Genomic DNA, 12,136 nt, shown 5'->3' with positions numbered 1-12,136 from the left:
TGTGTGTGTGTGTGTGTGTGTGTGTGTGTGTGTGTGTGTGTGTGTGTGCGTGCGTGTGTGCGTGTATATATATATATATATATATATATATATATACACACACACAAAACAATAAAAGCAGTTAATAGAAGTAAAATATGTGTAATAAAAACAAATAAACCTCTGACTAAAAGCTTATGCCAATAAAGAGCAAACATTAAATTCATTTTAGGCATTTGAACACATCATCCGTCACACACAGCCTCTCAGATATGTCCGTTTTTGCCCAAAGAAAGCGGACGCTCTGTTCACAGTAAATGATTTCTCATTTGTTGGAGCTGTCAGTCAAGATGTGTTCTGTCAAGAAAAGAAGCTCATTTCATGCTTGGCCTCTGTGAATCATAATGGGCTGAGAGCTGGACTGAAATTGACTGTGTTTCGAGCAGTAGCTTAGCAGAATAATGGAAATGTGGTCTGAAAATAAATCTGTTTCGCTTTTGTTCCACGGTTTATATGTTGAAATGAAACAGGTTCATCATGAGAACTGGTTGATTAGCTTTGGCAGCTGTGAATGTGTTTTCCGGACAAACCAATGGATCAGTTTTACAGACCGTTTAAAAAAGACAAAATGCAGGCCCTGACGGTCTTCCTCTATCTTCCTGGGCGGAAAGAAATGCCATTAAATACCAAGGACACGGGGACATCGTATCTGGATTGCATTTTGTGCAGCAGTTTGAGATTTTTCGCTGATAGCGATCATACGTGTGATGTGGTACAATAATTGTCTCTTATCTGAAATTAAACATCTGCCGCTTCGAGAGGAACGAACCAAACGCATTGTGCACCGGTTGAGAGAATAACAACTTTTAAATTATTGCTCGTTTTATTTACCAACCGTATGCTGAACCTACGGAACATTTTCTATAAGCTTAAACAGCAAGGCGTTTTAAATCCAAATCACATAAAAAATTAATATATAATTTTCACTTACATTTCTAAAGCAGTCCACTTACTCAAATGTTTTAGTTGAAACAATATGTTAGACTTTTAGATTAAATATTGCAACGTAAAATTTAATGTGTTTCAGCTTTAATTAAAGAGTACTTAAAGTAAAAAGATGACAATAAGCATGACAGTGTAAAACTAAAATATAAATAATAAAATTATGTTTAAACGTATCTAATAGGGAGAGATAAAGGTGTTTGTCTTAATGGAAGAAATATTAGTGCACATTTGAACTTCCCTTTTCTCCAGAAGTCACCGACTGTTATTAATGATTTCTGTTTGATAGCTGGTGTGTTTTGATCATTACCTTTTTAAGCTAGTCTTTTGCTACTTTTAATCAGCATCTTTGTTTTTATCATTTAACTGAGTGTTGTCCAATCCTGGTCCTCAAAAGCTGCATGTTTTAGTTGTTTCCAAGCTGCTCTTCAGGAGATGTTCTGCAGAAGCATGTTAATCACTCATTTATTCAAATCAGGTTTGTTGGAGCAGAGAAAAGTGAATCATGCAGAACTGGATGCCACCATTTTGCTACTTTTAGCAATTAGTCAGCATTCACCTTTGTTGAGCCTTTAGCTAGCGTTTTTTTTCCTTGGTGTTATTTTAACGTCCTCTGAGCAACGTCCCAACTCATCAGGGTTTTTTTTTAACCCACTTCAGCGCTGCCAGAATCTAAAAGACAAAGAAAGAAGGTATTATTTTGTATTTTAAAATGTTAAACTTAGAGTTGCTTTTAAACTATTGCAAAATTTGGGTTGTATTTAAGTGAGGAAACTTTCGGGATTTTCACAAAACTGTCATTAGCATCAAAGTTCATATTCAATAATCCAGGTTAAAAAAAAAAATCCAACAAAGTCGTCAGGTTCTCTGGACGGTTTCATTTGTTTTGCTGAAATGTTCTTTTCCTTCATCCAAAGGACTTCATACAAATTTAGTCCCACAAGCAGCACACACATAGTGGGCCAACCAGTTTGATGGTGATAAGTCCTTTGGATGAAGGACGAAACGTCTCAACAAAAAAATGACACGGTCCAGAGGACCTGACTTTTAACTTCGTTGGATTTTTTTTTTAAACCCTGGATTATTGCGCATGAACTTTGATGTTTTGAACCACTTTAGCTATGGCTGCCTCAGAGGAATCGACGGGGAAGAGGGCAGACTCCAGAAACCATCTTATCACCATCAAACTGTTTGGCCCACTATGTGGGTGTGCTGCTTGTGGGACTGAGTTTGTTGTGGCTTCTCAGACTGATGAAGTCCTTTGGATGAAGAACAAAAAAATGAAACTGTCCAGAGGACCTGACAACTTTTGTTGTATCATGTATAGCCTGCAGTTTTAGATGTAGATGTTTTATTTTTAGATTGGTCGTCCCTTTGGCTTTTTACCACTATCTTGTTGAGAGCCATCCTGAACAGAAAATAAATACTCAAGTGGACTTCAGTGACATCGACCCTGAAGGACCGAACGTAGAAGAATTCACACTTTAAGAGTGCAAATTATCTGGGATAAATCGTGATCTAAATTTCATCACTTGCTCTTTTAAGAGGCTATCATCCTCTTTCACTGTCAGCCTGAGAGAAGAGGGATTTCTGGAATATTCCCTCAAACATTATGTGCACAGAACAGAGGGCTAAGTAATGTTGGATACACTGAGCGTCCATCCGGAATGCCATCATGGTTTTGTTTTTAGAAATAAAAATTATATAATACAAAGTAGAGTTGATACTTAGATTAAAATGATGTATTGATAACTGAAAAGAAGGAGTGCAGGTAGATCCCGTCACAGGACAGGAAAAGATGGTGTCACAAAAAAGTCCATGTATGAAAACACAAATTTGGTCCTGATGCTATACTCAGGCAGTAATCAGTATGGAGCTACCAGATACGTTGTTAGGAGTGTTAATGTTTTCAAGGCCACTGAAGCATGCAGCCAGGATGGTTAACCCACATTGTTGTTTGGAAGGTTTCAAGTAAGTCTTTTTTTCATCGAGGCAAGTTAAGTGTGTGATAAGTTTTAAATATGAAAGGTGATACATTTGCAACGAATGAGTGCAAAGAAATTAAAAGTGTGTTTCCAAAAAGCCGGCATCGCCTTCTGAAAAACGGCTGCATGTGCTGCAACCCATTTAGACCTCCATTCTGAGTCGTTCTTTAAGAAACAATGAAAGTTTGGTTTGTCCTCCTGCCAAATCACACAGCCTTTGCTGAGCAAAAGGAATCGCATACGGAGATAAAACTACCAAAAAACAAAGTTTGCCATTTATTGGTGCAGGTACATCGCATGGTTGTCTGACAAAGAATGGACAACCGCTGCAGTTTTTAGAAAGGGCTCCTAATTTAACCCAAATCATCACGCTTTAGAAGGTTTTGAACTCATGATTACAGATATAAGGAAGCTCAATTTAAAATATATATATATTTTAGGACAAAAACAAAAGGAGCAAAAATCTTACAGGATACAAGGAAACACAGAGCTGGAACACTACAAACAAGTAATGCAGGACAGAACATGTTGGGAAGACGAAACAAAGTGAGGCTGATGAGAAGTGGGTGAACTGGGTGCAGGTTTAAATGGGCGTGACAGGATGACCGAGTGGGCAGAAACTGGCTGAGAAGTGGTCGATGGCACAAAAGAAGCACAAAGAACTGATCGAATGAAAACACAACTCATAACTAAACACAAGAAATCTCCTGATGCATGCTCAATAATCCAGGTAGAAAAATCCATAAAAGTTCAATCTGGTCCTCTGGACATTCAAAAAAACAAAACAAAGCAAAAAAATCTAGAAACGTTTCGTCTCTCATCCAAGAGACTTCCTCAGTCACACAAGAACACAAGAACCACACACACACACACACACACACACAAACCTATTGTAAAGACTAAAAAAAAAAAATCCTAGCACAAAGACTTCTACACACTTCAAATGGTATTTTTATCCCAGTTGTGATTGTTGTCTTTTCCATATTACAAAAAATAACTTGCCAGAAGTCATTTATTTATTTTCAGATTTTAGAGGGAGTAGATGAAATTGATCATCTCCTCTGACGTCAATCAGACGTATCCAATCCTGATACTCGACGGTCACTGTGCATGTTTTAGATGTTCCTCTGCTCCCACACACCTGGTTTGAATCAATGGGTGGTTAACAGGTTTCTGCAGAACATGACCAGATGAGTCATCCATTGAATCAGGCGTTGGAGCAGAGAAGCAAGTCAAACGTGCAGGATAGTGGCCCTCGACGAGGACCGAACACCTCTGCTCCAAAGAGTTGGTGTTCACCTTCCACACCCTGAACTTTATATGTGAGAAAAACCTACAAGTTCTCGTCATGGATCGTGAGGGATAATGGGTCAAAAGCAGACATGCATGTGATGGAGAACCATCCATCTAGTGGTGTAGTCTACATGATATATAGAGTATATACTCACTAGAAAAGCTTCAGAATTTCAGTATACCCACTTAAAAGTGCCCAATGATACGACATATCATTAGACATGTGTCAGTGATGCGTTCAACGGTAGTTAAATGCTTCCGTAACTATCTATCAATAAGCAGTGCTTGTTTATTACATTCGCTTATCCAGTGGATTATTGTATAATTAATACTTCTGTACTTACTACTTAATACTTGAACATGTTTAGCTTTGATACAGTTTTATACATTTTATAATGTTTTTAATACAAAGCCAACTGTTGTACAAAGTTTGTTGTTCATTTATTCAAATATAAGCGTCGGAGAAATTTGGAAATGTTCATTATGCTTAAAAATCCAAATAAATTTACGATTACATTGTACTAACCAGTGTATTTTGGTTTTTAAGCGCAGTATAACCACTACAAAAATGTAGACTACACCACTGCGTCCATCCATTGTCTTCTGCTTGTTCCAAAGTCGGGTCGTGAGGCCAGCAGCTTGGGAGGCCCAGACATCTCTTTCCACAATCACCTCTTCTCTTCTGGGAGGACTCCCAAGTTGTTCCCACGCCAACAGAGAGATGTGGTCTCTCCAGCAGGTCCTGGGTCTTCCCTGGGGTCTCCTCCCAGTCGGACATGCCTGAAGTACCTCCCTAGGGAGGCGCCCAGGGAGCATCCTTACGAGATGCCTGAACCACCTCAACTGGCTCCTCTCGATGTGGAGGGGCAGCAGATCTACTCCGAGTTTGTCCTGAATCATTAAACTTCTCACCCTATCTCTGAGTAGTGATCGAAAGAACGACATTGCAGATACAGGCGGTTGAAATAAGTTCCCTCCACAGCGAACAGCTGGACTCTCTCTTAGAGTTCGCGGTCATAGATGAGGGTAGACCGATCGGTAAACAGAAAGCTTTGCCTCACAGCTCAGCTCTCTCTTCACCACAACGGTGACGGAGAACCATCTTGAATAAATACTGATCTGAAATCTTTGTCCGTACAATATCTTGAACATTTTGTCTTTTAGAACATCACATGTAAGAGAATGTTTTAGTACATCCTGAGCTTGAAAAAAAAAGTTTTTTTTATAAAATATCAACTGGCTTTTTATTCATTAGCCCTGACTGCTTAATTTCATCTTTACATGAATATTTTGAAGCGTCTCTCTTCTGGTATGCCTTAGATCACTAATTTGACACTTAAAAATGTAAATCATGTTTGCAGTTCTATTATTTGTCATGTTTATTGACATATTTATGAACATGTAGGTTGCAAATCAAAAGCATGGTGGCAATTCAGGAAAATTTGTTCCTAATATTTTTAATCTCTGTGTGTTATTCAATCTTCTCTTGTAGCTTATATTGCCCGAGATGAATGAATTGCTCACTTTAATATAAACATAATACCATTACTAAAATCACAACTACCGTCTGAAGCAATTGGTTAAATTTGATGTACATTCAAGTTTATATGATTTAGAGTTGGAACGAGAAGAGTGAGAGTCATGAATGTCACCACGAGGGACGTTTATTATACATCTCTAGTTCTCCAACTTAAATGACGCGTATAAATCATAGGGAAATAATAAACTAATTACAAATTTTTAATCATCGGAGGCTACATTTTGTTGAGCTAAAATACCAGCAGCACCAGCTCCTTTCACATGTGAGTCATGGCTTGCTTTTTGTAGGATTTTATTTTATTTTTTTCCTCAAATCGAAGGCCATGAGATAAGTTCGCCACTGATCCATGAAACATTGATTGATGGTTTCATTTTCTGGTAAAATATTGTCTTCTGAACCTCATCTATCCAGAAGTCATGTCCCTTTCATTTCCTCACATTTGACACATTGAGGACAATAGATTTATATCTCTAACTAAATTTCTAATTGACTTTAGCACAATAATAGGCATAAAATCTGTAATTGTTGGTGGGCGCTTCTTATTGGATTTGCCACATGGTGTTGTAGTGGGTGTTACGGTGCCTTTCATTTTTTTACATTCCTACTCCACCCTTTCAAAACAAACCACCGGCATCCTGAAAGTGTCATCTCAATCAAAGTTTAAAATCCAACACAAAGCGAGGTAAAATAAAAGCATTGCCATGGTGACTGGTTTGAGCCAAAATGTGCGGCTCTGACTGAGTCGTGGACGATTTCTTGATGGCTCGCTCTGTGCTAGGCGGAATAAAAATGTTCTTTAATGAAAGCACTCAGGATGATGACGGAGCCGAGAGCTGTTATTAAGACTGATGGCGGGAGCTTGATGATTGGTCTTGAGCTTCACATAAATGGAGCCTCCATATTCTCTGATCTTACCTTAACAACAGGAGGCTGATCCTCCTTCAGTGGAGGTACACACAGTCTTGGTGTGGTTCTGTTTTGGGTTTGCTACACCCACTCAAAGTCACACCCTTTTCTCTGCCTGCAAACACACATGGTCCTTTATTTTTAGGGCAGATACCTTGTGGTAAAGGTCAAGCAAAGGTGTCAAAGGACTTCAATGCGAAGGACATAGCTCAAACTCTCAAGTGCGTTTCTAGCGTTCATCTATCACCGTCCAGGCTGACAGCTGATCCAAGCACACAACGGCAAGCATGTGCCGGTGTCACTGTACTCCGCGGTTCATCCGCAGGCATCTGCTTTTGAACAGAACCCAACAATGTTAATGAGAGGCTCTGACAGGGGTGGAATCGGGGGTGAGTGACGGCTGGTGATAGGACTGCGCAGCACTCAAACATGACCTAACGGTGGAGGGGATTTGCCATGTTAGTGTGGGATGACATTGTCCTGCAACTCCTCGATTATAGTATTCACACAGTCCATTATGTGGTGGTGAAGGGTTTTTGTGGAGCGGTTTGTGGGCAAACATTAACATTGTTTTGTGGTTGTATAAATTCCAGGCTTTGCTAGCTGGTTCAAATGAGCTAACAATAAAATACGATGAAAACATTAGATGTGGGCATCAGGGGCCCCTCTAGAAAGTTCTTAACTCTTGGTTTTTAAACTGAGGCCTCATAGATCATTTGACCCAAGGGCAGCAGGAGGGTTCAAGTGGAGGCCAAGGGCCACTGTTAATAATGTGGTCTGTTAGCACTAGAGTTGTCAGTAGAGTTGCATTCGGGCCCAAAAAATCTGATCCGACCCGACGACTTAACAGTAATTACATGTCCGAACCCAGAAAAAATAAAAATAAAATTTTATTAGTTCTTAACGTTCGGGGATGCACAGCAAAATAAAAGCGGCATAAAATTCGGAGTCGAGAGGTGTTTTGTACTTTCATAGTCGTAAAAAAGCATTTAAACCCCGTTTCTGCCTGCATTCTTCTGAATTACTGAGCCACATGGACAGCTCTGAAACGTCTGCTTTGGGATCCCACCTGTTTGGATCATCGGCCGCGCACGTCCACTGAGTACAGCGGCTGAATGAATGTCCATTTGGGCGATGGATTGCTAACTGGCAGAACAGTCCCATCTGAAGCTTAACTGATATTTTTTACCTCTTTCAAGGCCGGTCAGTTTGCATTGAAATGGCCGCGTGCGACTGGTGGAGGTATGGCAGGCCATGTTATCATATAATTGAATCGCGGCTGATCCTGACCTAATTAAAAGCCTGAGACCGGCCCGGCCTGCCCATTAATCACATTATAACGGCCCGGCCCTAATCCGGGTCGGTCCGGGCCAGGTTTCGGGTTTGAAATGACAACTCTAGTTGTCATGGATGACTCTCAGCTATCATCACACTAGGTTTAGCATTTGATATTATGCCTGAATAATCTTATTAAGACATTGGCCTTAGGCAGTGGTTTAGTTTACATTTTTGTAGTGGGTATACTGTGCTCAGAAACCAAAGTGCACTGGTTAGTACAATGTAATCAACAATTTATTTTGATTTTTAAGCATATTGAACATTTCCAAATTTATCTGATGCTTATATTTGAATAAATGAAACAAACTTTGTACAACAGTTGGCTTTGTATTAAAAATATGTTATAGAATTTATAAAACTGTATCGAAACAAAGCGCTGCTGACCGATGAGATTGTTACGGAAGCGTTTAACTGTCATTTTAATGTATCAATGACATGTACCTGATATATCATGTACCACTAGGCACTTTTAAGTGGGTATACTGAAATTCTTCAGCTTTTCTAGTGGGTATACTATACCCGAGTATCACGTAGACTACACCACTGTCCTTAGGTAAAGTTACATAATTTTATAGTCAAAACGCAACACTTTTTAAAATTTCATGTTTGTGCATAAAATCACAGTTGATTTGTTTTAAAATGGCTTATACTGAAGTGAAGGTTTTGAAAATGCACCCTGTTCAACACATGAAACTTATTTTTTTGTGTGTTGGCACACCGTCATATTCTATTCTGCCTTCACATGTCAAACTGCACCATCTTTTCATTCAATATATCTGAGAAGTTTTTATTATTATTATTTATTTTTCGACTGGTGATTTGTTAAGGTGTGAAGGTGGGTCTGGAGCAGAACAGCTGAGAACCACTGTTCATGATATGTCTTAGTGACTGTTCTGTGTTTTGCTGTTTAGTAATGTAAAAATTTTACCCTAAAACCTCAACGTCACTGGCCTTATTTTAGTAGATTGTGTGTATAAGGTGAACATTATTTTTAAATTGTGAATCTGAAAATTAAAATTCTCCTGAATTAATATTATTTACATCCTTTAAATGACTCAAAGGAGTTACCGTTTTAACATTTCTATCCCTCTCCTTTAGGCTGCCATTCCTCTGTTTTCACACCGTTTCGCGCCATTTGCCCCCCCCCCCCGCGCGCAGTGATTCAGTATCTCTCTCGCTCAGGCGGCAGTGGCTCAGCGCGCGCGCATTACGCGCGTGGAAGCTTATCTTTTTCGTTTCTTTTCTTTTTTTTTTTTTTGCCTCGCTCGCGGGACTGAAACGCTCCCAGGCTGCTGAGCTCGCGCTGTTTAATCTGTGGCGGCTGGAAATGAACAGAGACAACAGAGGAGCTGTGCGGCCGCCTTTTGCAGGTAAGAAAAAAAAACCGTTTTATATTAAATTCTCACATTTTGAGGCTGCTTGTTTTAACAACTGTTTTTATTATTATTATTATTATTCATTTTGCTGCGTTTCTGGGTGGAGTAATGTTTCTAAAATGTGTTACTTTTCGTTAAAACCGACCCGGAACTATGATGAACACTATTAAAGTGTTCCTACTTTAAAATTGAAATAAAAGTTAACATGTTTACATTCATATTTTTGCAATTATTGACTTTATTTGTAAAGAGGCTATTGAAAAGCATATTAATATCATGACTATAGCATTGCTATGAAATTTTGCTGCCTTTAATTTTACCAGGTCCCTCTTGTAAATGAGTCCTCGTGGCTCAATGATGCTTGCCTGTATAAATAAAGGTTGAATGAAATACCATAAACTATCAGTGGCATTTGACCAACATTCATTATGTTCAGCTGAACTAAACTTGCTGTTTTATATAATGGTCTTGTGTGCGTTGATGGGGTTTTAATAAATAAATAAATGAAAGGCCCAGCATTATTTTAAGAATGTTGCCTTTCATGCCAGAGGTTTGAATTAAAATCATTTTATGCTGAGAAGATCCAGAGCTGTAGCTATTTTGATCAGCAGTAATTACTAATGCTCAGAATATGTGCTGCGATTGACTCTCAGCTACTACCACGTTAAATTGTAGCTCAGTAGCTGTAAAATTGACAGAGTTACAGCCACTTTAGTGTTGGCTAAGGTTGAGTAGCTGTGGTGTCCATCTTGAATTGGGTCACCCCCAACAGTTAGAGTTGTAGATGTTCACCCAGTGATTAATTTCTGAGGGTTTCATTAAAATCTGCCCAGTGGTTCCTGAGATATTTTGCTAACAGACGTCACGGTTGACTCTAGTAGTTAATAGCAACATTTTGAAAATCAGATCTTGTGAATCAATTCAGGCTTGTTGTATTTGTTGGGAATTGCACTCAGCTACAACCCTTTCAAATATTTGCTCAGTTTATGAAAAATTGAGTAAAATATAGCCATTGTGTTTGCTGCGCTGTGGCGGCCATCTTTAATGGTGGCATGCAGTGAACGGTGGATGGTCTTGATTTTGCTCTTTTGTTATTGTCTGTGTGCAGATGTTTTTCATTAAAAATCCATCAGTTGCATTTTAAACCATGAAGGAAGTGAATATTCATTTTATGACGTGGCCTCACGTTTCCATTTTTTAAGTCAAAGCAGATGTACTAACTGTAGATACGGCCATTAGTTTAACAGGGTACTCATCAATCATGCTTTGGCCTCTTTAAGCAAACTGAACCTTAAATTGTTCAATGATCATATAAGAAGATGGAAAATAAAAGCCTCAGCCAAATGAAAGTATTTTCCCATTTAATGGGGCTATTTGTTGCTCTGTAAAACACAAGGAACCATAAAAAAAGGCAATTAAAATGTGGCTAATTGTCTGAAATGTAGAAATTTTCACTATCAACAGATCAGGGTGTTTACTTATGAACAGCAGTCAGTTACAGACACAAAAGATACATTAAAAAAACATATTACAACCTTTATATTGATTTAGTTTTAATTTAATTACATGCAAAGTGGTTATGATAAAAGTTGAGGACAGGGCAAATTGTTTACTCATTTCATGCCAATATATATTAAATATTCCTTCATTAAAGGAAGGATAGAGGTAAAATGATGCGTAATTAGTTTTTCCCTGTTTCAGGACGATTGTGCAAAATTGCAATGCAAGACGAGCTGGAGAAAAGATGGGAAAACCTAGAAAAATGATTACAGCCGTGTGCATATTGCAAAAGAAATTCAAAATGTTGGAACTTTCTTTTCCACATTGGCTTTTGGCATCGACGTCTTCACAAAGACGTGTGCGTCTTTGTGAGCACTGAGTGTATCGGAGCCGCCGCTCAATTCAAACCGAGCAGACGCACTTAAACACCCTCCACTGGCCACATCATTACGTTCTGCATCCTCCTTAAATGACCTTGCTCTCCACCGTCCCACTCTGCGACAGCTTCAACCTAAATGGCTTCAAATGACGGCCTCCCGCCTGCCAAGCACCAGCGACGCGGTGTTCCTTGCAGCTGCACCGAAGCAATCATTTTGCTGCAAACAAAAGGTCCTTGATTCATCAAATCCCACATCTCCTACTGCCCACTCCCCAGAGGGATGCTGTAATTTTCACTAGCACTCTTCATGCGTGCAACTGGGAGTTTGCCTTTTTTGTTTTTAGTAGCATGTGTGATTCTGTTGGACTCTTAGGTGTGTATGCTGCTGGGATAAACTCTTTGGACCTTATGTCAGACACACGTGCAGGATTCAGAGCTCCATATAGCAGGCTCGCTGGATAAACAAAGCAAACGATAATTGTTAGCTGGCTTTGAAAGAAGTGCAGTCTGAGCATCTTTAGATAATGTCAGGGACTGACGTCTGGTTATCTCTGAGCCTTTAGGAAAGGACAATAAATGGTGGTGCAAACCATTAAACGACTCCCAGTGCTTTGTGCTGGATGTAAATGTAAGCTGGTGAGCAGGAGTGTATGGCGCTCGTGGAATACAAAATGCAAAACAGATCCAAGACCAGCTATTTTAACAGATTATAATGTTTTGTTTCAGAATGGGAAGCAGCTTTAAGTTAGAGGTGGAGTGTTTTTTCTTAAAATATATATATAGTATATATAAATAGAATATATATAATAGTATGTGTGTGTGTGTGTGTAATAAATAA

This window comes from Nematolebias whitei, chromosome 17, assembly GCF_014905685.2.
Source record: "Nematolebias whitei isolate Nwh7 chromosome 17, NemWhi1, whole genome shotgun sequence".
NCBI lineage: Eukaryota > Metazoa > Chordata > Actinopteri > Cyprinodontiformes > Rivulidae > Nematolebias > Nematolebias whitei.
Note: the sequence above shows the minus strand (reverse complement) of the source record.